This window comes from Heterocephalus glaber, unplaced genomic scaffold (genome assembly GCF_053883595.1).
Source record: "Heterocephalus glaber isolate CG9 unplaced genomic scaffold, H.glaber_assembly_v1.0 deba00001481, whole genome shotgun sequence".
Taxonomy (NCBI): Eukaryota; Metazoa; Chordata; class Mammalia; order Rodentia; family Bathyergidae; genus Heterocephalus; species Heterocephalus glaber.
In genome coordinates this window covers 36,808,977-36,834,732 of record NW_028258317.1, presented here as the reverse complement: position 1 = coordinate 36,834,732, position 25,756 = coordinate 36,808,977, and the positions used below count along the sequence as shown (strand labels likewise).

The 25,756-nt window shown below is 39.8% G+C and overlaps 1 protein-coding gene across 23 annotated transcripts in view; it reads right to left on the bottom strand.

Annotated features, from left to right (window-relative positions):
• Ttc39b (tetratricopeptide repeat domain 39B) overlaps positions 1 to 25,756 on the bottom strand; it is a 176,156-nt gene that overhangs the window by 107,619 nt on the left and 42,781 nt on the right. Inside the window, exon 1 of one of the 23 annotated variants that reach the window (XM_087183919.1) lies at positions 12,763 to 13,043. The exons of the other annotated variants lie outside the window; for them this stretch is intronic. The gene's annotated coding sequence lies outside the window, so the exon portion shown is untranslated. Of the gene's footprint in view, positions 1 to 12,762; positions 13,044 to 25,756 lie in introns of those variants that run through there. 23 annotated transcript variants of the gene reach the window in all.

Sequence of the window (25,756 nt, the reverse complement as noted above, 5' to 3'; positions counted from 1 at the left end):
AAAAGTCATATATGCACTAATACAATTGTAGTGGGGGACCTCAACACCCCTCGGTCACAAAGAGATAGATCAACTAGACTAAAAATAAGTAATGAAATACTAGAACTCAATCGAACTCTTGAACAAATGAACTTAACAGATGTTCACAGAGTCTTCCACCCCACAAAATCAGAATACACATTCTTCTCAGCTGCACATGGGTCATTCTCAAAAATAGACCACATACTCACTCACAGAACACGTTTAAGTAAGTGCAAAGGAATTGAAGTTATCCCCTGTATATTATCAGACCATAGTGCGATGAAATTGGAGATCCATAGCAAAAGAAACTGGAAAAATTTCATAAACACATGGAAATTGAACAACACACTTCTGAATAACCAATGGGTCACAGAGGAAATTAAAGAAGAAATCAGACAGTTCCTTCAATTAAATGACAATGACAATATAATGTATCGGAATCTATGGGACACAATGAAAGCAGTCTTATGAGGGAAATTCACAGCAGTGAATACACATATTAGGAAAACAGAACGAGCCCAATTAAACAACCTGATGCTGAATCTCAAGCTTCTAGAAAAAGAAGAGCAGGACAACCCCAAAGCTCATACAAGGGAGGAAATTATAAAGATCAGAGGAGAAATCAATGCAATGGAGACTAAGAGAATGATACAAAAAAATCAATGACGCCAAGAGTTGGTTCTTCGAAAGAATCAACAAAATTGACAAACCTTTAGCCAACCTTGTCAGAAAAAGGAAAGAAAAGGCCCAAATCCAAGCAATTAGGAATGAAAAGGGTGAAATTACAACAGACCCAGCAGAAATCCAGAGGATCATCAATACCTACTTCCAGAACCTATATGCCAATAAGATGGACAACACAGAAGAAATGGACAGATTCCTAGATACATAGGAATTACCAAAGTTGAACGAAGAAGACCTAAAAATTCTGAACAACCCAATATCAACCAATGAAATTGAAAATGTAATTAAAAACTTATCAACTAAGAAAAGCCCGGGCCCTGATGGCTTCACTGCTGAATTCTACAAGACATTCAGAGAGGAACTGCTGCCACTGCTGTTTAAACTCTTCAATGCAATTGAAAGGGAAGCAATCCTAATTCATTCCTGGAAACAAGCATCACCTTGATCCCCAAAGCAGAGAAAGACTCAACTGAAAAAGAGAGCTATAGGCCAATCTCACTAATGAACATAGATGCAAAAATCCTTAATAAGATAATGGCAAACAGAATGCAGAAGATCATCAAGAAGATCATACACCCTGATCAAGTGGGATTCATCCCAGGGATGCAGGGATGGTTCAGTATATGCAAATCAATCAATGTAATACACTATATCAATAGAGCCAAGGACAAAAACCATATAATTATCTCCATAGACTCAGAAAAAGCATTTGACAAAATCCAACATGCATTTATGATAAAAACCCTACAAAAAATTGGAATAGATGGTCTCTACCTCAAACTGATAGAAGCCATCTATGAAAAACCAACAGCCAATATCATACTAAATAGTCAAAAACTGAAATCCTTCACACTAAAATCAGGAACAAGACAGGGATGTCCACTATCATCAGTCTTGTTCAATATAGTTCTGGAAACATTAGCCACGGCAATTAGACAAGAGAAAGAAATAAAAGGAATAAAGATAGGAAATGAAGAAGTCAAATTGGCATTATTTGCAGATGACATGATACTCTATATAGAAGACACCAAGAACTCCACCAAAAGTCTTCTAGACTTAATAACCAAATTCAGTCAAGTAGCTGGTTACAAGATCAACACACAAAAATCAATAGCTTTCCTCTACACCAATGACAGACTCACTGAGAGAGAAATAGGGCAAATAATTCCTTTCACAATAGCATCCAAAAAGCTGAAATACCTAGGAATCATCCTAACAAAAGTAATCAAAGACCTCTTCTCTGAAAACTATGGCACTCTGAAAAGAGAGATTGAAGATGATATCAGAAAATGGACAGACATCCCCTGCTCCTGGGTAGGAAGGATTAATAGAGTGAAAATGGCCATACTTCCAAAACTGCTATATAAATTCAATGCAATTCCAATTGAGATCCCAGCAGCATACTTCATAGACCTCGAGAAAACAATCCAAAAATTCATTTGGAACAAGAGACCCAGAATAGCAAAAGCAATTCTACGTAACAGAGACATGGCAGGGGGTACCACAATCCCCAACCTGCAACTATACTACAAAGCTACTGTGATAAAAACAGCATGGTACTGGCAAAGAAACAGACTTGAGGACCAGTGGAACAGATCAGAAGATGCAGAAACAACGCCAGACACACTCAGCCATCTCATGTTTGACAAAGGAGCCAAACACCCTCACTGGAGGAAAGATAGCCTCGTTAATAAATGGTGCTGGAAAAATTGGACTTCAACTTGTCAAAGATTAAAACTAGACCCATATCTCTCACCATACACTAAACTAAAATCAAAATGGATTAAAAATCTAAATATTAAAATAGAAACTCTGAACCAGTTGGAACAGAGGTTAGGTAGAAGCCTTGAAGACATCAGTGTAGGAAAAGATTTTATGAACAAAACCTTAGTTGCCCCTGAACTAGCACAATCAACAAATGAGATCTCTTCTTATTAAAAGGCTTCTGCACAGCAAGAGAAACCACCAGCAGTGTGAAGAGACAACCCACAATGTGGGGAAAAATCTTCATCTGCTCTTTCTCAGACAAAGGTCTACTATCACAAATCTATAAAGAATTTAAAAAGATCAGACCTCCCAAATTTAAAGACCCAATCCGAAAATGGGCATCTGAAACGAACAGACATTTCTCAGACAAAGAAGTAGAAATAGCAAATAAATACATGAAAAAATGTTCAACATCACTGGGCATTAGAGAGATGCAAATGAAAACAACACTGAAATTCCACCTCACTCCAGAAAGAATGGCTGCTATCATGAAATCAACCAATAACAAATGCTGGCGGGGCTATGGGGAAAGAGGAACCCTGCTCCACTGCTGGTGGGAGTGTAGACTGGTGCAAGCACTGTCGAAATCAGTATGGAGATACCTCAAAGAACTAGGACTGGAAGTCCCATTTGACCCCGCTTTTCCACTGCTGGGGATCTTCCCCAAAGAATTAAAAGAATCATACCACAGTGATACATGTGCGCCCGTGTTCATAGCAGCGCAGTTTGTAATAGTTAAAACTTGGAAACAGCCCAAATGCCCATCAACTGGAGACTGGATAAAGAAAATGTGCTTTTTTATAAAATGGAGTACTACTCAGCCATAAAAAATGAGAAATTAGAGACATTTATAGCTAAGTGGATGCACATTGAGGTGATACTCTGAAGTGAAATAAATAGGACACACATGTGTAAATACCGAATAGTTTCTCTGGTGTGAGAAACTGAAAGTGTAAATAAGGACTAAATGTATAATAGGTAATGTGAAACAGGAAGAAAAGGGGTAAAGGGGAACGAAGTGGGAGGGCTAGGGGAAAGGATAGAAGGGAATGGGATTAATATGAGAAAATGGAAAAATAGGAACAAAATCTTTGTAAATAGGGAGGAATGGAGGGGCTGAAGGGAGAGCTGGGCACAGGTGAAAAATAAGAACCAAGAGAGACTATGTAAAGGTGCAAATTTCCAATGATGAATGTCATTATATTGTATACCTAAAATGTACCAATGATTAGGATGAATAATTGATAATGTAAAATAGGAAGAAAAGGTCCAAAAGGGTAGGGGTAGTGGGAGGGGCAGGGGAATGGAAAGAAGGAAAAGGAAAAATGCTGAGAAATGGAAAAAATGGAAATACAGTCTTTGTAAATAGGGAAGGGTGGAGGGCGTGAAGGGAGGGATAGGAATGGAGAAAAAATAAGAACCAAGATGCATTATGTAAAGGTACAATTCCCAATGAGAAATGTAATTGTGTTGTATACCTACAATGTACCAATAAAAGAATTTAATACATAAATAAATAAATAAATAAATAAGCGTCCTCTGTAATAGGGCGTAGAGGACTCTGACAACCCCTGCACATGACCACTTAACATTCCTCGTCACAGGGTCACCTTTTCTTACTAAAGAGACTACTCAGCAGCCCCAATTCTGCCCAGTAGATGGCTGCTCCAGGTAGCCATTCTTCCAGCCCACAGTCAACAGCAGGGAGGAACAGCAGCAGCCAGACTCCAGCAGACGTGCCCCAAATACTATTTCACTGTCAACCTAACCTTATTTTACCTGGCCTGTCACCAGTGCTATCAAAATGAGAAGAATGTAATTCCAACTTTTTCTCCCTACTCACAATGAGCCTTCTGACAAAATAACTAAAAAGCTGAGAAGTGCCAAATAATGATAAGAATATAACCATTCTATAAATGAGAAACCTGTGAGCTGCTTAATTAGATAGCCTTCCCCTAAATAATCTACACACAGATTTATACGAAGACTTCCTTGATCAAAACTATAACCCTTAATATTATCTATAGTGCTAAGGGTGAGTTTAGATTCTTTGTGCTGATCTACATTTTTTTCAAATATTGAGAATGATCATGCACTGTTTCAATAATAAGGCAGAAAAGTTAACTATATACGTTGAGCAATTTAAGTTCAAATTCTGAAAAGAATATTCAAATGTTAAAGTAAGGAAATACCCTTTGGTCATCCCTTTTACATCAAAAACACATCAAAAAAAAAAAAACCAACAACAAAAAAAAAGGCCAGGGATTTAGCTCAGTGGTGCCACCGCCTGTCTCTAAAGCAAAAGGTCCCGAGTTCGATCCCCAGTACCAAAAAAAAAAAACCAACAACAAAAACACATAGTTTAAACTGGTTCTCCTAGAAAGCGTACAAGAATAGTACAACTTATTTTTAGTCCTTTCCATTGCTTCTTGGCCTTTTGGCTAAGATCAAGTGTAGTCCTTTCCATACGAAGTCAAAACTCATCACTACCCAATGTTTCCAATTTTTTTTTTCTGGTACCAGGGATGGAACTGAGGACCTTGCACTTACAAGGTAGGTGCGGTGCCACTGAGCTAAATCCCCACCCCACCAATTCTTTTTTTTGTTGTTGTTGAGCATGTATTTTTTTACTGAAAAAATCACTCATAAATTAACATACAAAAATGTACCAACATGAGTAAATAATGTAATGACAAAGAACAAATTTTTGTGAAAAGTGTTTTTAAAACATCTTTAGATTTCAGTGCAAAAAAGTACCCCTGGCATCTACTGAAACATAACAGCAAGGTCAAAAACACGTAGTGATGGAAATAAGCCAGCTCCATCCCATGCAACTGTGGAAGGAGGGAGGTGTGGGCACCGTACTTGGCTCCTGCTGAGCTGCTGATGCCATGGGAAGGGGCTCTGGCTGAAGTCCCCGCTAAGTCATCATGAGTATTTCTGCAAATATTGCTTCCCGAAACCAGCAGGAAAGGGGAGCCTTTCCTGCATGCACCAATCAAAGACTAGGTTGATGTAAGGGATCACCTGTCAGTACATTAGAAGAATTTCAGCAGCATAATATGTCCAAGTTCAGTGTTATTTTAGACCTCTTAGAAATCTTCCAAACTTTTACTACTTTGAAAATCAGTTTCTTAATGTTGTGTTTTTTTCTAATTACACTTTTCCTATTTCCTACATTGATAACATGCTTCAGTTCTATCTTAAGTTTTCTGGGGAGATAGTGGTGGTGGTTGTTTTGAGACAGGGTCTCACTATGTAGTTCAGGCTGTCCTTGAACTATGTAGTCCAGGGTGGCCTGCTATAGTCCAGGACAGCAATCCTCCTGCCTCAGCCTCCCAAGTGCTGGGATTACAGGCGTGCACCACTGCACGCCTGTATTAAGTTTTTAGTATTTTAAGTTTTATACTGAAATAGTTCTATTGTTATAGTCCTGAATTGTTTTCAAATTTATTACTTTATATGTATTTATCATCTCAATCTGGTTGTTAATATATCTACCTTTGCTGAAAACCCTGATTTAATACACCTTACTGAAGAAATTGCTTTTATAGGGAGCTAAGTGGTGGCAATCAAAAGACACCAGCACAAGTTCTCTGAAATCAGCCTCATTTCCTGTCTTTAGAGATGAGGAAAATGCAGTACACTAAGCCAGTATAAATGTTAGCCATCTGTCAGCAACCCCACAGCCCTGTATGAAGAAGGGGAGAGACCAGTCCATTCAGTCGCTCCTGATCCATGGGGTACTCCAAGAGCCAGACCTTTATAAACCAGAGCACTGACCTTTATAGATGTATACTATGCTCCCTATACATACCTATAATTAAGCTTAATTTATAAATCAGGCACAGTAAGAGACACATACTATGTATTCCCTATACACTCCTACAATAAAGTTTAATGTATCAACTAGGCACAGTAACAAATCAACAATAACTACTACTGAAATAAAACAATTATAGCTTGGCATGGTGGCCTATGCTAAAATCCCAGTACTCTGGGAGGCTGGGGCAGGAAGATTCCAAGTTCAAGCTCAGCCTGAGTAATTGAGTGAAGCTCTGTGCAAAGGCCCTAAGAAGTTCAATCCTCAGTACTAAAAAAAAAATTTTTTTAACAATATACTGTAATATAAGTTATATAAATGTGCACTGTCTCACTTTCCTTCCCTCTAAAGAATCTTAGTTTCTCAGTGGACTATAGTATTTTCAGACCACCGTTGACTGCAGGTAAAGTGAAACCACAGATAAGTAAGGAATGCTCCATGTGGACTCATAACTGTTTAAACTGCTCTGCTCAAAAGATACTTTCCTTTTCCCACTCCTGTTTCATACTGTTATTAGAAACTGGGATTAAAATAGAGAAAACAAGGTGAAGCACTCTGAAGAAAACAGTGTGGGTGGGAAAGATAGCAGGTAATGGACTGATGGATCAATGGACCACAACCTAAAAAGATAACGCTCTAAATGGATGGATTATGTTCAGTAATCCAAAATTTAATTTTCACCTATATATACTGTAGGAACTCCATATTCCAAAGACCCTATCAGATTTGGCGGGGGGGAGGCTAACTGGGGCTCAAACTCGGGACCTTGTGCTTGTGAGGCAGGCACTGGAACCACTGAGCTAAATCCCTGGCCCGACCCTATCAGGTTTTAAAATATACATAATCATCCAGTCACTGCTCTCAAAGATAATACTTGAGAATAAATTATAAATTCCTCGATTTGGATCAAAAGCTCAACTGAACAAAAGCAGGATAAAAGAAGTGTGAGTTAGCAACATGAAGCTGTGAATTATTTAAAAGCAAGCTGATCAACACAACAGAATGTTAACAAGGATGCAGTGTAAGCTTATTAATAGAAACTTAGTATCTCAAATTAGTCTGTCCTAATTTTCATTTAATTGGATCTTTTTTTAATAATCATCTCTTGAGGTCAGGTTGAATGTTTGCTTAGCAAGTATGAGGCCGTGTTCTATCCCCGGTACTGCAAAAAATAAAAGTAAAAAACAAAATCTTTTTCATCAGGGTATACAACCTTCTTGTAAGCAGAATCTCCGCACAGCACCTTCTGGAGGAAACCTTCTGCAACACAGTACTGACTGACTGCGTAAGGGAGCAATGGCGTGAATGAGAACAACACCCTCCTCTGGTCAGGCCACCATAGCTGGCCTACCTCATGTTGGGAGACCAGGGGGAAACGCAACCACAAGCCAAGCCCAGGGAAAGAAAGCACTCAAATTCCACTGAACAGAAGGAAGAGTTAAAGTGAAGAAGCTTAACTCAGAAAAAAGAAAGCAAAAAGCAGAGAAAAGGAAACAATATGATAGCTCTTTGTTCACTTAGACAATTCAAATTCATCCTTCTAGACCACCTGTTCTTCAGCTGCATCCTGTTCTCAAATGGCACAGAAAAAAATACATACTAATATATATGGAGAAAATAATAAATGTGACAAAATACCAAAACTGGATTAAGAGTATTCACAAGTTCCCTGAATTAGTCTTGTACATTTGCTGTAGGTTTCCAATTTTCACAAAATCAGACTCTTTCAAACGATAGCTTAGTACCAAAGGACAGAGACAGAGATCACCTAGGAGTAGACACTGGATCTCAGGCACCTGTGGACCAACTAACACCAAGGGGACGCCAAGCCCTTAGGGTCACAGGCTCACCAACAGCCCCAGAGATACCGAGGCTACCAATGCAAAGACCAAGGCTAGGCCCTCAACCAGGGAGCAAGCAGCTCTCAGCCCACAGCTCCACCCTATACCACTGCTTCCAGCCCCAACATCATCTTGGAAAAAGGAGAGAGAGAACCTCTGAGAGGGGAGACAGGACTGATAGAGAGTTTAAATTTTTAATTGACTGGCCATTTACTTTCCCTCGCCTCCCAAAACCTGGGTCACTCCAAAATAAACTGAAATTGAACAAATGTTATGATCTTTAACTGACAACTTAAGTGTGCTGGGGTTTTGGTTTTGGTGTGGATTTGTGTGTGTGTGTGTGTTCATCCTCAAAGGTGACAGCCATTCGAGAGCAGAGTGAAAAAAGCTGAAAAGAACAAAAGCTCATTTTCATAAAAACCATAAGCCATTTTCAGGCTGTACTCCCTAAGAAACTGAAGATGGGGATTGCTGTATCTTTTGAAAAGAAACTCTCCCCAGAAGATGCTGTCCTCCTTGCCCACAGTCACAGCACCTCACTAACACAGCAGGGAACTGAGACCACAGCTGGCATGTTGGGCAAAGCAAATCAGATTCCTTCCATTATTTAAAACAAACAACAGCGGAATGTTGGATTGGCAACAGATGTATAAGGCTCCAGTTTTATTTTGATGTGTTCTCTTTCCTGATCTTTTTTTTAAAATAAAAAACAAATCCCTAATCTATTAGAAGGCTTGCTCACTCTTCACAGAAAACTTCCTACCTGATCTGTGGCCTGCCTTTCCTCTCCACAAGACTGCAGTGTCTTAGGAGAAAGCATGTGGACACTCAGCACTCTGCATTCCAGCCCGGGTGTGCCAGCCCCCCAACCAGTGTGAATTCAGATCACCCACTCACCTCTGAGGGCCACAGTGTTCTCCTCTGCAAAAGCAAAGGACAGACAATCCCTGGCCTGTTTACCTCACAGAGATATTATGAGGAAAAAGTGTGTCCATTTTACAAAGCCACCTTTTACACTGAAACATCACACATCTATGAGGGACTGTAAGTGGCACTGATGTTACAGAAGAGAGAAGTGATGTGCACAAAGGACTTCCCCCTGGAAGGACCATGACCCTGCCGCACCTCAGCTCTGCTTCGAGTTTCCAGTAGTCAGGGCAGAGACTGCCAAAGCAGCATTTGTCAGTTCTGCCATGTTCCTCCAAGGAAGGACCCAAATATCCTCAGGACACAGAGCAAAGGCAGGTTTTCTGTGTGACACAAGCTGTCTTTTAAAACATTACAATCTAAAACAAAAAATAGTAATTTTTTTAAAATGACAAAAAACAACTTTTCCTTTCACCTGCCTCATAATCCATGAGGAGGACAAGAAATTAAGGCTACTGAGAAGTCATTTTCTCAGACTAGACAGTGTCTCTCCTCTGGGTTCTTGGCTGGAGCTTACAGCTCAGCACAGGATGACTCTCAGTCGTCTTCATGGCTGTGATGAGCAGCTCACGAACTCCTAAGGACAGGAACTGCCTTTGTCCAACAGGCTCAGTGAGGGTCTGGTAAATGAATTACTTTTCTATTGATTCTGTTAGCACTCTGGTCCCAAACAGTCTTCCCATGTGGCATTTTACATCATGTAGGCAGATCGTGGAGCACACCTACAGGTTAATTATTCACAGGGACCCCCATTCACAAACAAGCAGCCTGCAGTAAACTCAAGGGCTCTCCCTACAAACATTTATTAATAGGAGAAACAAATGGAACAGAATGAAAAGCACATATACACTCTAGTAATTAAACCCCAGAGCTTAATCTTCTTCAGCTCTTCAATGCATGGCTATTTTCATAGTTGAAGTTGATGCAAGTATTTATTCAGCCTGTGGTATGAAGCAGGCACATAAAATGATTTTGCTATACAGGGATGCTAATGCTTTAAAAAACAAAACAACAGCAACAAATGTAAGCTAGCTATGAGGCATAATGGCAAATAAATGCTATTTGTCAAATTCTGGTTTGCTGGTCACAGAAAGGCTCAAATTCTGCCCCACCCATTAGCTAAGAAGATAATGACTACAGCCCCAAACCACAGGAGAAATTCAAATCTGGGACTTCTGTTTTCTAAAATGCAGTCACCTGTAATAACTTCAAATAAGCTATTCTATAACCCCTAATCTAAAATGATCACCAAAGAAACCCATTCATACCATACCTGAATGGTCACTAAAGACTTTCTACACTTGTGAACTGATGGAATATCAAAGAAAAAGTAAACCATGTGTGAAATTCCCATCAAACTCACGTTCTGTTTGGTCTTTCTCAAGCACCTAAGTCCCTCTGGATAATATGGTGGAATAGCACAACTGGGCATTGCTTATCGGATTAAGTCCCCAGAGCCACAATACATTTTGATGAATGCCTCGATGTTAGTTTGGTGAGACAGCTCTAATACACACGGCTCTATCCTGCCAGCTCCCAGGAACACTGCTTTGCCACCTTCCAACATGATGATGGAGTTGTGGTCAGCACCCTGAGTGACTCTGAGCACAGGATTTAACCTCTGTGTTACTCATTTTCTCCCGTAAATCTGGAGTAACAAGACAGTTGCTAAAGATTTTTAAAAGAACAAAATACAGATTAACCACAAGTACCTGGCCTGGCACAGAAAACATCTGAAAGGGATCTAGTTCATTTCTTCACCTCTAAGCTGGAAAAACGACCACAGAATGTATGAACATAACCAACTTCCCTTCCTCTCCTACTAGACTTTGAGCTCCTGGTCCAAAGCAGGGATCATTTCTTATTTACTAATCTAAACCCAGCACTTAAAGTGCCTATCACATGCTTGTTAAATTCATTAAATTATTCCTACCATCTCTTTCCAGCTCAAATATTCAAAGGATCTGTGGCTTCAGATCTGGAACAGAATCAGTTGCAAGTATTTATATATGTCCTGTGTATGGGCACAAATTTCCTGTACTTCTACAGCTGAAAAAAATTACAATTGTTCGATCACCGATACCAAAAAAAAAAAAAAAAATTACCACAACTGTAAAGAATTCAGTAGTTTTTAAATGACCCCCCAACCGCGCACAGTAAAACTATCTGCTCCATGAGACCACATATATTTTGCTCAGCATCATTTCCTCAGAGCTGGGTAAGAGCTTTGTAACAAATGTAAACATTTGTTGAATGAATGAATGATAACTGAATGAACAGAAGTTTGCCAGGGATTTAGTTCAGTGGTTCTGCCACCTGCCTCGCAAGTGAAAGGTCCCGAGTTCGATCTCTGGTACCAAAAAAAAAAAAAAAAAAAGTTCTTTGCAAGTCTAAGTAAGGCAGAATTTACTAATTTTAGCAGCCTTTTAAATTAAATTCAAAGTAGCTGCATTTAGGTATGACAAAATGTTAAAAAATAAAAACAGATGTTTGATCCCTGGGTGGTAGAATAAAATTCTTTTTGGGGGCCGGGGATTTAGCCCAGTGGTTCCGTCACTTGCCTTGCAAGCGCAAGGACCCAAGTTCGATCCCCGGTACCAAAAAAAAAAAAATTCTTTTTAAAAATCCTACATTTATGTTATGCTTCAGGAAGTTAACCAAAATCTTGGCACCCAAAAACCTCATATAATATGTCAGCCTAATCCAAACATACTCTGCATCTGCAAAGATGACTGTTACCATTTGGTGTTTACAAGTATTTTGACTACTAACCTCTAAACATATCAATTTTTTAAAGATCATTTTAATGTGGTTTTAAGATACGGGAATGAGATCAGTTCATTAAAATAATATGATTCTCTTTTAACAAAGACAAGAACATACAAGGGTTATGCTGGAATAAAAACTCAGCCTCTATCCTTACAAAATATTCAAAATTTATTCACTCATAATTCAGCAAGGATACAGTTGTGGCCGCCAGTGAATTCCAAAGGCTGAAAAGTGGGACATGATGACTAAGGACAGATGTTTAGACTTCAGGGTCTGCGTCACCAAAAAACCAAAATAACAGAACTCTGGCACTGACTCCACCGCACAAGTGGAAAAGGGTGGTCATACAAAAGTCACTTGTGGGAAGCCTGCATTTATTATAACCAGCTACAGAGTCTGGCTAAAGCCAACTCCTTTCAGTCAGAGGTGAAGGTCTTGGACGGTCAGCACAAGCTATTTATGAGGGCATGCAGGCTTTACTAATCATTAAGACTATAGTCATCCTAACAAAACAAATGCCACAAAGAAGCCAGCGAGGACACAAGACAACTACAAAGTCAGCCATCATCACCCTGCCATTGTTCTGCAGCGGGAGCCTCAGCACCCCCACAAGGACACCTTGCAGCAGCAGTAAACCAGCATGGCATTCCAGAAAGACCAGACTCTGCACTGCCAGAGCCGCCAAGCCATTTTCTCCAATTATAGCACTCAGCTTTGGAAAGTTAAAGAAGGGGAGGAGGTGTGGGGAAACCCTAGCAAGCTTGACAAGAAGCTTTTAATGAAGACGTCACCTAACAAAACCTGTGGGTGCCCCATGACATTTAATTCTGGTTTAAAATTTTTACATAGCTTTCCCTAAATCCTCACATATTTAAAGAGAACCTTGTAATCATGCCCCCGGGAACTGCTGAATAAATACCACATACTCACAGATTTAGAGCAGCTGTAACTTTGGAGGAAAGAATACAGTTCCACTATGAAGATGTCTTTCCCTCTCTTATATCAGATATTTAAAAAATGCAACAAGAAGAGACAATCTTCAATATGAGAGCCGACAAAAAGATTCAATTTCTGTTTTATTTCTGAGTCTCCAACGAGACTCTCAAATACCAGGTACAAGCAAAGAAGTTGCCTCAGAGGCGGCTGCCAGCATGCCCGGGCTTTGCAGGGCAGAATTTAAGACATGTCAGTTAAAGCGGCAGCTGAGCCACACTCACTGCTACAGCGGATGCTTCCGCAGGAAGGCATGCTGGGAGATTTTCTCGCCGATCTCTGCTGCAGCTTGGTTCTAAATCCATCACTGCTTAATTACCCTTGAGAAACAAGCAAGAAAAATACAAATGGTCTGAATTTATAAAAACTACAGGATCTTCTAAAGATTTTTCACTTAATGTAGGGACTGATCTCTCATCTAAAAAAGGGCAATTAAAGGAAAAAAATGAATTCCTTTTTTGCTTTAAGGAAAATGTAAGAACAAGCTGTTATTCCCAGGTTAGACTTAGATTTTATATACCACAGACTTTTTTGAGAAAATCAACTTCTTCAGTTTCTGGTGTAACAGGTTAAGTCCACAAACATTAAATTAGTGAAATGAATTAAAAACACATATGACACAACAGTCATACTACTGCAGATGGAAATGGCACTTTTGAATTAATATTTGATAATATTACTTGAAGTGGTTTTGACAAAACTAAAAAAAACAGACTTAGATAAGATGTTCAAAAAGCTTAACATGACCATAATTGTGAAGTTCAGCTATATTTTTCTGCTTTGAATAGCTGATAGCTCTCCTGCAAAGGAGACATTCAGTGACTTGGCAGTTATCATACTTTATTAAAGGCTCTTGTACAAAAAGTGAAACATTTTTCTTATGGGGCTCACTACCTACAGAATGGGGAAAAACTTTTGCCAGCTACTCCACAGACAGAGGACTAATATCTAGAATATACAAAGAACTCAAAAATATTGACCTCCCCCATAAAAGACCCAATCAAAAAACAGGCAACTGAAACAGTCACTTTTTAGAAGTACAAATGGCCAATAAATACATGAAAAAACGTTCAACATCTCTGGCCTTTACAGAAATGCAAGTTAAAGCAACACTGAGATTCTGACTTACTCTAGAAAGAACAGCTATCATCAAGAAATCAAAAAATAAACACAAGGAAAAAGGGAAAATAAATGCAGGGAAAAAGGAACCCATCTACATTGTTGGTGAGAATGTAAACTAGTACAAACACTATGGAAATCAGTATGGAGGAAAAAAACTAAAATTAAAAATTCCATTTGACCCAGCTATTCCCCTTCTAGGTATCTTCCCAAAAAAGTTAAAGACAGCAAGGGCCGGGGATTTAGCTCAGTGGCACTGTGCCTGCCTTGCAAGCACAAGGTCCTGAGTTTGATCCCCAGTACCAAAAAAAAAAAAAGTTAAAGACATCATATTACAGTGATGCATGCACACACATGTTTATAGCAGTACAACTCATAAGAGCTAAATCTTGTGAGTGTCCTCTATTTCCATCAACAGATAGATAATGAAAATGTGGTGTTATACACAATGGAGTACTACTCTGCAACAGAGAATAAGAAGCTTGAATCATATGTAGGATAACAGATATATTGTGAGACCATAATGTTAAAATAAATCAAACACACAAACTTAAATACTTCATGTTTTCTCTTATATGAAAAAAACCCAAAATATAAAGAGCAAAAGAAAAGACAGATAATAGAAAACAGACAAGATCTTTTGTAAATGGGAAGGGGGCCAAGAGATGGTGGGAGAGGGAGGGAGAAGGGAAGGGATGAAAAAAGAATTAAAATGTGTTCTGGATAGTGTATACCAACTCCCCACAAGAATGTGATCATTATACTGCAAATATGTACTAATAAAAAGTAAAAATTGAAAAAAAGAAAGTAATACCAGGTAATATATTCCGATAGCTCCAAATTATAAATAAACTCCTTAAAATGAACTACAAAACCAAGAAAATAATTAAAATCTGACATAATCTCATAACAGAGATAAGCACGGTAGTTTGTGGTAATTTACTTTTAGGCATCTTTTTCAATATATATCATATACATACCATATCTTGTGAACAGACCTGAAAACTAAGGAGATATGACAACTACATGTATTTTTTTCTTTGATACTGTTGTTCTACATGTTGTATATTACCCTTTTCACAAAGATTTGTTGAGATTACATGCCTGTATATGTGACCTATTATTAACCACTTACATTTCTAAAAGTGCTCTAAGGAGGTAGCATAACTAATTCAAGTGAGTGCACAGGGGACACAGCAGGGAGCATGGTTCCTGCTCCCCTGAGGCTTCTCAGTCCAGCAGGGAGTCCATTCACCAAATGTGAGTCAATATGAAGGGCACTGTACTGCATGAGAGAACTACAGACACATCAGAATCCCAGTGGGACCTCAGCTCACAAACTTAATTCTTTCCACAATTCTGGTCACAAACCAAACTGGACGAGAACTAAATTCAATGTTGACCTTATGGGGAATGGGAAAATCTGATTCAGTTCTCATCCAATTCAGTTTGCAACCAGAATCATGGAAAGAATTAAGTTTGTGAACCAATGTACCACTGTATAAGTAACCAGGTCTTGTGAAGGCCAGAGTTTCACAAAAGGGGAAAAGAGAAGAACAAGCCCAACTTCAAAATGATCACTATAGTGTACTTCACACCTTCACTTTTGATCGATATAAATATCTCTCATCAAATATTTATACTGTTTTCCTATATCAATAGAAATTTTAAGTCTAGCATCCAACTATTTTTGTGAATAATTAAGAAATTACAAAAGACAGGGACCAGAGATTTAGCTCAGTGGTTCCACCACCTGCTTTGCAAGCACAAAGTCCCAAGTTTGATCCCCAGTACCAAAAAAAAAAAGAAAAGAAAAGAAAAGCTACCTATGTAATTTCAGATACCCCTAAAATAGTCAGTTTCTACAGGTTTCTAAGCATCTCCAACTTAAAATTAACTGCTCAGAATCTCACAAAGGCGCTTTTGATCAAACACGTGACAACTTGACACAGATTTTTTAACATGATCATTGTCACACAATCTAAGAGGGGGGGAAATGTCCAAATTATTTAGGTAGACACCCTGCTCTAAGGAAAGGGGAGCACAACTCCCTACACTCCTTAAGAATGGGTTGCACATGTTGACTTCCTTCTAAAGACGGTGATAGGGAGAGGGGAGGAGCAGCTCTGCAGTGGAGAGACCTGACAAACAATACCCAACTATGCACTCTGTAGAGGTCAACATCAACAGTGATAAATCATGTTGACATTATGTTTGCCTGATAGGATATGATGAAAATGGCACTTTAACTCTCTCATCTTCCTTCCAAAAACCCATACAAGACACCAGTCCAATCATGAAAACATAGGAGACAAATTTCAGTAACAGAGCATCCTACAAAGCACATGACCAGTACTCTTCAAACCTATCAAGATCAGAAAAGGGGACAATCTGAGCTAACACAACCAAGAGGAGTCTGTGGAGACCTGACAAATGTCCAGGGATATCCTGGATGACATCTCGGAACAGAAAAATGTTATTAGGTAAAAGTTAAGGAAATATGAAAACAGTATGGACTTTAGTGATAATGTAGTGACACTGCTTTACTAACTCTAACAAGTATACCATACTAATATAAAATATTAATAATAGGGGGAAGTCTGTACTAATTTTTCTGTGTATCTAAACCTGTTCTTTAAAAAAATAAAACTATATGAGCCAGGTATGGTGGGACGTGCCTGTAATTCCAGCACTCAGGGTTACAGGTATGTGCAGGAGGATCAGAGTTCAAGGCCAGCCTAGGCTACCTAGCAAGACCCTGTCTCAAAAAAAGCAAAAAATAAAAATTTTTTTAAAAATAAAACTATGAGCCAGGGATTTAGCTCAGTGGTTCCAGCACCTGCCTCGAAACTTCAAGGTCCCGAGTTTGATCCCTGATACCAAAAAAATAAAATAAAATAAAATAAAACTATGAAAAAATATCTCCCAAAGTGAAAGCAACCTTGCTTGTTCTGATCATCAATAAAATATATCCTAAAAGATACTCTGACAAAACACTGGGACTTATGGTGTATGTCTATAATCCCAGCAGTCAAGAGACTGAGGCAGGAGGATTGCTGCAACTTTGAGGCCTGCCTGTGCTACTCAACAACACTCTGTCTCAAAAATGTGACAATACTGAAAAATTATAGAAAAGGCTTTTAAAAACTAATAAATACCTTATAATCCCAAAACAATGAAATAAGCAATGCCAAACACTCTATGTATGTATGTCCTTGTGCAGGCTTCCTGCACACACACTGAGATGTGTATCTGTGTACTGTTTCCTAATACATGCTATTCTGTACCTGTGGTGAGCTGGATAGTGGCCCCCAAAGATACTCAGAGGTCCCAACACCTGGGGGAGGGTGACCTGGGCAGACATACCCCCCTCCCCAGCTCCTCCCTTCTCTTGCTGCCTTCTGGCCACCATGACATACTTCCTATGACAAAAGACACTTGATAGATGTTAAGGATCCTAAAATGGAGACAATCTTGGGTTATCCCATGGGCCCTAAAGGTAACCACAACTTTCCTTTTAAGAGAGAGGCCACCCTTGATGTGGAAGACAGAAGATGATATGACCACGGAAGCAGAGTGATTTGAAGATTCAACACTCCCAGCTTTGAAGACAGGAAGAGCACGAGCCAAAGAATGCAGGAAACACAGTTCTAGAGGCTATGAAAACGCAAAGTGGACTGTCCCAAATCAGGGGTACAAGCCCATGGGACACTGTGATGGTGACCCATGGGGCCCATTTTGGACCTCTGACCTCCAAAACTGTAATAACCATAATAATCTGTGTAATAAAAAAAACTGTAATATCTGTAATAATCCATGTTGCTTCAAGACACCAAGATCATGGTGATTTGGCATAGCAAATCACATGTTTCTTAGCAGACACATGAAACTAAATGCAGTAGGCTTTCTAGCCTGTGTTTCTTTTCCATTCTCTGCTTGTGTCACTTTGGCAATTTTTACATCAAAATGCTTTCTTTCTTGGTTTGTGTTGTGTTGCTGCTGTTGTTAATCTCCTTTCATATATGTTCAAGCATTTTCTCAGTTCTCTTTATTTAAATGGGTTCATATGGGTTTTCTCATAATTATCCTTCCTTTTTCTGGTTGGTGTCATGCTTAAAACACACTAGCCTAACTGAAGAATATAGAATTATTTGCCCTAATTTGCCCTTAACATTTAAACAACAAAAAAATTCTTTTTGTATTTCAGTATTAAAACTACCCATCCCCAAACCTGTGAGCCTCAGTGTCCACCTCAGCAGTGTCACACACATGCAGAAGTGTCCCAGCAACAAGAAAGTGACTGAGACACTAGCTCAACACCTGATGTACAGAATGAGCTTAACAAATGTTTGTTAAGCCTAGAGTGTCTTACAAATCCATAAAGGTAGAATTTTTTAAAAAATGAAAGAAGAACTAGGCAAAGCAGGCATGCTGTCCTTTTCCCCAGTTTGATGAGGGAGGTCTCAGAAATGAGCACAAACAACATTTACTTTCATTTGTTATATTTAGAAAATATGCTTTTTCAGCCGGGGATTTAGCTCAGTGGTTACACCGCCTGCTTCGCAAGCGCAAGGACCCAAGTTTGATCCCCAGTACCAAAAAAAAATTATATATATATGCTTTTTTAAATTTTTAAAAGGTATTTTATATTTTAGATAGTCATTGTAAAGCTACATGAAAATAACTATATCACCAGGCATGGTGGCGCATGCCTATAATCCCAGCACTAAGGTGGGAGGGTAGCTTTGAGTTCAAGGCCAGCCTGGGCTACATAACGAGTTCAAGGCCAGCTTGAACTGCATGGCAAGACCCTGTCTCAAAAAACCCAAAAACAAGAAAAAAAAATAACTATATCAAAGTGTCTTGCACCTTAGGAGGAAAGATTTTACAGCAGTAATGCTTCTTAATACAACACTGGACAATAGTTGGTATATGTGTGTGTAACATTACATTTGTTTTTGCACTTTGCAGCTTTACAAAATGCTTTCAAAAAATCATTTCACAGGTTAAAGACATGTTACAAAATAAATTTTTATTTATATGTAATATATGAAAAATCAATGCACATAAACAGAAAAAAAAAGAAAAACAACCTTACACTATTTTAGTGATGAGTTCTACTGAAAGTATAGGATCCATCTATGTATCTAAACAATATAGTTGTATTTATCTAATAAGAATGCTCTTTTAAACATATATGCTTTAAACAGCCAATCATGGAATTTTCTTATTGTGATTATACAAATTTATTTTAATCAAAGCAAATACACATTGTGCATATGATTTCTTTTAAGATGGGGCTAAAATTTATAAATGGCAAAGAATCTTTTAAATTAAGTGTGGTGGATTAACAAATGGTCAACTTGGAACGTCCAGCTGAAATGAGTCAGCGTGGTTCTGCACCTGGAAGACCCACCTGAGGATTGTTGCCAATAGCATAAAAAGGAGAACTAACTGGAAGGAAAGATCGTTTGCTGTTGATTTTCTTGGAGAAGTTTGCTATAGATGGTTTTCCTGATGCAAACTCGGCTGTTACTGTTGGAGGAACTCAGGTCCTCACTACCTCTGGGAATGGCTGCTGTCCTTGTCAGGGGAGCCCTGGTATTTGTCTTACACATTGCTTCCTGGCTCCAGTGCAGATCCCCCAGCCTGGGGGCACAGATCCTTCACCTCGCCAGCCAGGCTTTCCAGGTTCCTCCACTGGCCTTTTTGGGCCTTCCCGGTGCAGATCCTCAATATGGACAAACATGAGACATTGCCATGAGCTCTAAGCCTCTGGCTGGATTGGGCTCTTGGCTTTCAGCTAGACTCATGCAGGACATTGCCATGGGATCCTGGCCCTTGGCTGGATTCTTTGGGTCTCTAGTGTGTAGACAGATCTCTTGTATGCCTCCACATCTGACTTTTGGGGTGAATATTATAAAATAATCCTACAAAGTATGTGTCCTGTTTTAAATCTATTCCCTTGCAAACCCTGACTACAACAGAAAATGAGATATGCAGTACAAAATATTTGTACACACACTTTAAACTGCATTAATGCAAAGTCCAGTTACCCTTGCAGAAAACTTTCTTAACGGCCAAAATAAACAGAAACCAAAGCTTACAACTTCATTGCCTATAGGGAAGACCAAAACTATGCCCACACCTCTCTGAACAAGGTGACTCATCAGAGCTACAAAGAGCTGGAACATTTGTAGCTCTAGTTGTACATTCTGCTTACAGGTAATGAAAAATAGACTCTTTACTGACTTGAATACTTCCATTTGGGACAATAAAAAAAAATAATATAGAAATTATTTTACTTAATAATAAGTTATCTATAAATCCCCAAATATCTCTTCCATTTCAAGGAACTGCCCAGTCCTTCCAATTCGTCAGCAGCTATTAAATCGTCAGACCATTTATTAAACATATATTGCACATGATACTGAATCATATAGTATATAGAAATGTGCCTAAACCAAGGACCACTATTCCTTTGAGGAGTTCTACAAACATACTCAAGAGACAAAAAGGGGAGGGAGGAAAAAGCGAGAAAATTTAGGAATGGATTAATTTTCAAGACATTAGTGGCGAAGTTTGGCACATTTGGAAAGATAAGCCCCCAAGACCTATCTGTTTTTGGCTGTTTCATCAGTCATTTTAAGTTGCTATTTTTATTAAGAGGGAGATGAAAGTGGAATGGATGGAAGTGTTGGGGGAAAAGGCAGAGAAAAGATGGTAAGAAGTTCACAAAGGGAGTTAGCTCGCTGTGTCACTACTGACAGCTCATTTACATGAACTTCAAATGAAAACTGCTATGGCTGAGAAATGGCAAAAGAGACCCTAGCAATCTTGAACGATGTTTACTTAGCCCAAACGACTGGACATTACTAAGTTATATATGTATTTGAATTGATAACACAAATCATTTTTAACAAAAATATACTTACTTCCCAAAGACCCATCTCCTCACTCACCTTTTGAACGGCACAACAATCTTCAATGTGCACCACACAGGTAAGTGCTCAGTGACAGCTGCATTTTTAAAAATCCACTGCAAGACCTCGAATTCTGCTTTGACTTTATTTTCTGAATAGTGCATGCTATCGTCTGTACAGCTGGGCCCTTTAAAATTCCTATGTTGACACCTAGCTCCTAAGGTGCTGTACAAGAGGTGGGACGTGTGGGAGGTGATGAGGCTGTACAAGGGACCGAAGCCCTCAGTCCTGACTGTGAGGAACAGACCCTCCTCAGACACCAGATCTCCAGGTTCCTTGATCTTGGACTTCCTGGCCTCCCAAAAGGTGAGAGATCTGTTATTTATAAATTACCAGGAATTCTGTTATACCAGCCCAAACAGACTGACAGTATATTAATTTAACAAGTACATATTGAACACCTGCTGTGCACCAAGCCTGGTGCTTCAGTGCAGACTACACCATGATGGGCAAAGCAAACCAGGCCCATCCCGATGGAGGTCGGAACCCAGAGGAACAGACAAGCAAAAAACAAGTAACAATTAATTACAACCTTGAAACAGAGTGAGACAGACAGGGTCCCAAGACAGGGGCATGGGGAAGAAGTCACGTATTTCAGTGCCGTCATTAAGAAAGAGGGAAGAAACACCAAAGTGTAGCCAGCAGGAAGAAGGCCTGGAAGGGGAGGAGTACACACGCTGGAGGCAGGAGACCTGCAAGCTCAAGTCCAGAGCACCAAGGGGACTGTCAGTCAGAAACTGGATGAGGCCAAGGATGGAAGGCAGTGAGCAGGGGGAGGGCTACCCAGACCAGGGACAGGGACGTGCTAGCCCAACTCAAGCCTGCAGAGATTAGGGCATAGGGCCTTCATCCTCCGAGAATGCAAACCAGGGACAGGTTTTAAACAGGGGTGATATCATCCAGCTCGCTGAAAGGGTCACTTTGTCCTAGTTCAAATGCACTATTAGGAAATATATGAGACAGGGAAATGTGAGAACAGCCAAAAATCCATGAAAATCCATCTTATGAACAAGATATGATTTATCCGTACAAATAATTATTCAGCCATAAAATGAAATGAAGTACTGCTACACACTACCACATGGATGGGCCTCAAAAGGCAGACACAAAAGAGCGCACACTGGGTGACTGCACCTATGTGAAACGTCTACAGACAAATTTACAGACAGAAACTGACCAGTGGTAGTCGTCAGCAGAGTGGGGATGGGGAGAGACAGCAGAAAGGGCAAGTTATCTTTTTAGATCAATAAAAACATTTTAAAATTACAATGCAGTGACTGCTGTATAGTTCTGAAGATGTAACAAAATTCATTCAATTATATACTGAAGGGATATTTATGGGATATAAATTAATATTATTATAATAGTTCTGTTAGTATAATAGAGCTATTCTTTAAAATTTTTCGGTAAGGAAAATGGCATAGGAAATTTATTTTTCCTCCCCACCTTGTACCAAGGTTGAAATCAAGGGTTTTTTTGTTCTTTTCTTTTCTTTTGTTTTTGGCAGTATTAGAGAACAAACCCAGGGTCTCCACATTGAGCTACATCCCTAGTCCTTTTCTATATTTTTTTATTTTGAGACAAGGTCTCATTAAGTCGTTAGGCTATCCAGGCTGGGCTCAAATTTGTGATCCTCCTGCCTCAGCCTCCCAGAATGCTAGGGTTACAGGTGTGCACCACCATCCCCCACTACATTTCTTTAATGTACCTTCCTATACAGTTTTACTTTTTCTTTCCCTTCTGTAAAGTCTTACATAAAATTTCCCATTGTATCTTTTCCTTTCTTAGTGATATATAAGATAATATCAATACCATCTTGGAGCTAACAAAATAACTGTCGACCTGGTTATGAAGATCACAGTAGGGAGGAGGGGAAAAGTCCCTGCTCAGATCTGGAGGGAAGAGTTGGGGCCAAAAATAGCAAGGAAAACTGAAATCCAATGCTGTCTGTACTTGTCATTCATAATTTAACTCGTATGAAGAAAAGTAGTAACTAAATATTTTTCCAAATATCATTCACGGATACCTCCTGTGATAGTTAAGCGATTGTGTCAATTTGAGTAAGAAATGCCCAACTAATTGGATTAGCTTAGTTCTGAGCGTGGCTGAAGGGATTTACTGAAGACAGAAGACCCGCCTGGGTGTGAGTGGCACCGACCAGTATCTTTATTAGTCCATGTGTGATACTCATCATGGGGAGTTGGTGCATGTGTGCAGCACATCTTAATTCTTTTTATATCTTCTCACCTCCCTCCCCCATTATCAAACGTAAGTGAAAATTTATATCATCTTCCCAATAAATCTATGACAAGCTGAGAAACCTAAGGCTCACAGAATCTGCTCCAGGGCCCTCAGCCAGTAAACGGCAGACTGGGACTAGAGCTCAAGTAGTCCTGTCACGCAGTGAAGCCACACTGTGTGCTTTGGGGTGCTATGGTTGTGTGTAATTTTACTTTATTCTTTCGCTGCCATATCTTACCATTACCAATAAACTGGCCTCTAAAACCACCCCTCACAACACCTCCCAGAACTCTGTATGATAACATTAGATTAGAATCAGATGAAACCAGCTGTAAACAGACTCAGGCAGACATCTCTACAGAGGTAAAGTGTTGGCCCAGGGATTAGCTCAGTGGCACAGCACCTGGCTGGAAAGCATGAGATCCTGAGTTCAATCCCTGTTACCAAAAAAAGAAAAAAAAGAGAAGAAGTGAAGTGTTAGGTCACAGCGTGGGCTATCCTGCCTAACTTGGCTGCCCCTTCTGCTGCTCCAGGCTCTATTAAGTCAAATGCTACTACAAGGTACTGCTACAGCCAAAGTAAAAACTCTCTCTCTACTGGGGACATTTCCACAACATGAAAAGGGAAACACAAAAGTGTTTCAGAGACAATTTTAAAGAACATTAAGAAATAATGCATGCCAGAGAACTAGCGATCCGCCGAGAGCGGTGCGGGGCTGTGGCTCAGCAGGCCGGGCCTGGCCGGAGGCCTCGGGACTCGGCTGTGGCGCACTGCCTGAGCGTCGGCGTGCTCCATGGGCAGCAGCCAGGGCCGCGATGACAGACTACAGCAAGGAGCAGCAAAACAAACTGGAGGCTCTGGAGTCTATCTACCCGGACTCCTTCACAGTATTATCAGAAAATCCACCCAGCTTCACCATCACTGTGACATCTGAGGCTGGAGAAAATGTTGAAACTGTCCAGACTACCCTCAAGTTTACATACAATGAAAAATACTCAGATGAAGCTCCTCTTTATGAAATATTTTCCCAGGAAAACCTAGAAGATAATGATGTCATAGACATTTTAAATTTATTAGCATTACAGGATGAGGAAAATCTTGGTATGGTCATGATCTTTACTCTAGTGACAGCAGTGCAAGAAAAATTAAATGAAATAGTAGATCAGATAAAAACGAGAAGAGAGGAAGAAAAGAAACTAAAAGAAAAAGAAGCAGAAGAAGCAGAGAAGCAATTATTCTACAGCACCCCTGTTACAACTGAGAATTTCTTATGCTGGAAAGCCAAGTTTGATGCAGAACTCTTGGAAATTAAAAAGAAACAGATAAAAGAAGAGCAAGCAGGAAAAAATAAATTAAGTGGCAAACAGCTGTTTGAAACTGATCATAATCTTGACACATCTGATATCCAGTTCTTGGAGAATGCTGGAAATAATGTGGAAGTAGATGAGTCTTTGTTCCAGTGTGGGACTGCATAACCTTTGTTCCTTTTCTCCAGCCCCATTGTGATTAAATGTGAGTTAATGGATAAAGATGCTTGTTAGTTTTGGGACGCTAGATAAAAATCTGTAACAGACCTAAAGTCCCAGAGTAAACTACTCAACTCCTTGTTTGCCTGAACTGATGTTCCGGGCACCACAATTTTTAGAACAAGCTGCAAATGTCTGCTGACCATCAATACGTGACAGTCGACCACTAACCTTTGTCCCCTTTTCTTTAATTCTATATGTTAACTTCCCCCTCAACCCCCTATAAAAACAGCCTCGGATTCTGAGCCAGTTGCCTCTCTAAGCTATTTTGCTTCGGGAGTGCCGTCTGGCCAGACTAATAAAGGTCTGTTTTCCAACTTGTCCGGTGTGTTCCTTCCCGGGTGTTCTTCGCTGTAGTCAGCTCCTCGGAGCCTTTGGTAAGGCTCTTGGTCTTACATTCTGAAGGCACCGCTGGGATTCCTGGGTGTGCTTCACTAGTCAGCTCCTCGGAGCATTTGGTAAGGCCCTCGGTCTTACACCAGGAACTGGATGACTTGGAGCTGGAGGATGTTGAGGACGACCCAGACTACAAACCTGCTGGCCCAGGGAGTGACTCAGAGGACTGATGCACCATCTCCGGAGAGCTCCACAGGTGCTGAAAGGCTTTTAATTTTCCTTTCTTTTTTTTCTAAGAAAAAATAACTCTGAGGAGACTATTCTTCTGATAACTTTCACTATTGAACTTAATAAACTGACCATAAAACTTCAAAAAAAAAAAGAAAGAAAGAAAGAATGCATGCCAAAACCTAAAAGAGCAAGACAAACTCTAGAAAGGGTACATGTTTTCATATGTACCCTGATTGCCCCAAAGACCCACGTGCTTAATGTGTGGTCTCAGGGTGGCGCTACTTCTAGGACAATGGTGGCACAACTGTGGCACCGATGGGCTGTACCACCAAACACTGCTCTGGGAGATGGGGCCTGGTCAGAGGAACCAGATCACTGGGCTCAGAAGAACCCATCCCCTTCCTCTTCTTTGCCTCCTAGCAATGTGGTGAGTTGTTTTGCTACACCACATGCTCCTGCCATGATGTGTGCATTTTTCTTTCTCTTTCTTTCTCT